This window comes from Schistocerca serialis, chromosome 9, assembly GCF_023864345.2.
Source record: "Schistocerca serialis cubense isolate TAMUIC-IGC-003099 chromosome 9, iqSchSeri2.2, whole genome shotgun sequence".
Taxonomy (NCBI): domain Eukaryota; kingdom Metazoa; phylum Arthropoda; class Insecta; order Orthoptera; family Acrididae; genus Schistocerca; species Schistocerca serialis.
In genome coordinates this window covers 330550865-330554245 of record NC_064646.1, presented here as the reverse complement: position 1 = coordinate 330554245, position 3381 = coordinate 330550865, and the positions used below count along the sequence as shown (strand labels likewise).

Here is a 3381-nt window from a genome sequence, read left to right as displayed (position 1 = left end):
GTAAGATATGAGTAAACGAATGTCCATAGTAGGCGATGCTGTATGCTTGATCGGCGGTCACGATCTGGGGTGAGCGATTCCATGCTTGTCTGCGTCTCGGCTTCTGTGCCGTGGTGCTGAGGCGCTGGGAGAGGGTGCATAGCTCCGTCAGGTCCTGCCGTTCGTCGATGCGGACTGCAGCGAGGCTTCGTTAACTTCAGTGGTATTGATGCGAGATGCCGACTTTGGTGCGCACCGCGATATTTGTTCGATGCCATAGAGTATAAATATCTATGGAGCGAGCATTCGGATGCGCAGAACGAGAATTATGACCGCGACAGCTACTGGAGCCAACGGCCTTACTCCAATGGTAGCACCGGTTCCCGTCAGATCACCGAAGTTAAGCACTGCCGGGATGGGCTAGCACTTGGATGGGTGACCATCCGGTCTGCCGAGCGCTGTTGGCAAGCGGGGTGGACTCAGACCTTGTGAGGTAAACTGAGGAGCTACTTGACTGGGAAGTAGCGGCTCCGGTCTCGGGAAGACCACATGCCCTACTATATCCGCATCCAGTGACGCCTATGACTGAGGATGACACGGTGGCCGTCAGTACCGTTGGGCCTTCGTGGCTTGTTCGAGAGGAGTTTAGGTTTTTAGTTTTACATCTACTACAGCGCAAGTCACGTGATTTTGGAACGGCGCTTAGCGTATTTTGAGTGTTATTACTTCATGCTACAGACAGATCACCTTCAGCAGTACCGTAAAGCTTTGTATACCTATTTTACAGGCATTTTAACTATTTTAAAACAGGAATTGAAGATGGCCTAAAGATGTGAAGAGCGACAGTATTCTGCTTTTTCGTCACGTACTATAGCTCAGGTTCTACTTTATTTAAATTCTTTCGATATGGGATAAAAACTGAGAGCCAACAATATTTTTTACGCTTTCTATAGCTCTTAATCATACTGTCGAATCTCTATTCTTATTAATTACCTTACAGTGCCACTGTAGATGGCGCTGAAGTGTCACGAAAAAACGACGCATTCGTGACTATGAAATTGTTACCGTAAATATGATAAACAATTTACACCACCTGCTTGTAATTAAATACTCTGATTAAAGGCTTCGCGCTAAAAAATTGTACGGTATTTTTAAGTTGAAAAAATCATATATTAGAAAAGGCTTCACATCATACTATCAGTACTTCAAAACACAATTTAACTTGAAATTTGGTCATCCTCAGTCGGACTGCTGCTCTGAAAGTCAAAATAAAGATCTCGCATTTGAGCGACGCAGCGAAGAGAACTACTTCCGGTGGGATAATAGTACGTAAGCTGAGAGCAAAGAAATTTTATAACAGATTGAAGCAGGAGTCTCAAAAGAATGAAAATGGAAATAAGATTCGTGCTCGTGCCACTTACCTAGATTATATGCAAAATTTAACTTGTTCCAGTAATTCCCGTTCAGGAAACATACTTCTCACGTAAAATTAATGTCAATGTTTATGCCTTTCATAGAATCAAACAGAATACCTCCAAATATATCTCTATCATGAAGATGCAAAAAAGGGTCCCAATGTTCATTTCTCATGGACTGTGAGAACAATTAACTTCCTGCAAATGCTGAAGAATTGCATATTTATTCCGATAATTGCGGGGATCAAAATAAGAATAATGCCCTCTCCAAGTATCTTTGTGCACTGATACAGAAAGATTTTTTAAATGTTGAACACTTTTTCCCAGTGAGAAGGTACAGCTTCATGCCATGCAATCGAGATATAACCATCAATAAGATGCCACTGAAAGGAGTAGACCGTTTGTACACAATGATAAAAATAATGCAAAAAATTATTCATAGCTCTTTATGGCACTTCATTGTGAAGTTTATCCAGATTTTTTACGTATTACATTTAGTTTTTCTCCCAGACTGCAGTTTGAGAGATTGCAGGGCACTCTCACTTCTGATGCGATGGGATTCTATGGTGATTTGACTTCATACATTGTGATGAAATGGTGGGCAGCAGCTTATGGTCTTTTTGGCATGCTCTAGGGAAAGAAATACAGTAAGCTTTACCTGCATTCAAAGGAACAGAGTGCCGACTAAAACGACTGCAGTAAAAGTACGGCGTCGGTGGGCCGACAAAGCGCGTTTTTTTCTGGGGAACGATGAAGAGACATTTCCAGACGGCCGCGTGCAGTGGTCGCATTGTGCAAAACACATTAACTTTGGTGCCAGATAGAGGGCAGACATCCAGGTATAAGGCCTAGCGCCGAAAAGTCACTGACAGCGCATTGTAGGCCTTGTTAGCGAGCAAGCCGCCAAAAGAAATGTAAACGTTCTGCAAATGTCTGTGGGACAGGGGAACTGGCGCCCAGACGTCCAGACTCTGTTTCAAAACATGTTTTTGTCAATGCACAAAGCTGTTCGCGTGTTTATGGCCATTCTTTGCAAACTTTGAAATGGACGCAACAGGGTAGATAACAAGCTGTTTATGGAAGGCTGTGCTTTCACCCTGTATTGTGTTAGCGAAAGATATGGCAAATGCATGGGAAAGAGGCCGTGGAGCTGAATTTTTTCCGTTTTCTGCCAATTAACTTTACAATCTCTGATTGGCCAAATTGGTTTGCAGTGCGAAGGCCATTCTCTGAGCTTAGAATGCCTGGCTCTAGCTCGTGATTGGCTTGTGCGAAAATTGGGGAAGTCAAAAAAAGAGAAATGTGCTTTTGGAACCGAGCTGAGGAGGAAACACAGAGGAAGGAAAGAGGGCTCTCTTGTACAAGTCTCTTGTACTGGCGCTTCGCTAGTAAAGAACTGCAGGTCTCTACCTAAACAATGAGACTTGTGTCCTTTGCTAGTGAGCGACTTAGAGCCTGTGCCAGTCACCTTCTGAACCATCAGAGGTACTGCTTATATCATCACAGTCACAACGAGTGACGCGTGCGTGTACTTATTTGTCTTGAGTCGGCCATCTAAACATTTGACGTATTCCGACACGCACAGTCGTGGCACCGAGTCAAGTTGGTTTGGCAGACCAGCAAATGGGCATACCGGCACACTGGAATCCGTCGGGGTTTCAGAGGCTCTTAGGGAAGTACCTGCGTTCTGAATTAACCGAATGCGAGACCGCGTACTTGCATTTTTTCGGGAACGCGCATTTAATAACAGATTCCCGCCATCAATGACTTCAGTCGCCGAACGCATTGTGGTGTCCTGCCTTGACCAGTAGGATGGTAAAGTATTCAGTGCTGCGATGTAGGGCTATAATATCTATTTCTCAGCACCCTCTTCTTTCTTTTTTTTTTTTTTTTTTTTTTGGATGGTAGAATATAGGCGCTTGGTGGTGGCGTAGTTTGATGCCATAACCTGGATTCTCGTATATGGAGTCAGATAGAGCGAGTAGTG

At 44.0% G+C, this 3381-nt stretch overlaps 1 pseudogene; it reads left to right on the top strand.

Annotated features, from left to right (window-relative positions):
- Positions 1-328: 328 nt before the first annotated feature.
- Positions 329-446, top strand: LOC126420163 (5S ribosomal RNA; annotated as a pseudogene).
- Positions 447-3381: the final 2935 nt, after the last annotated feature.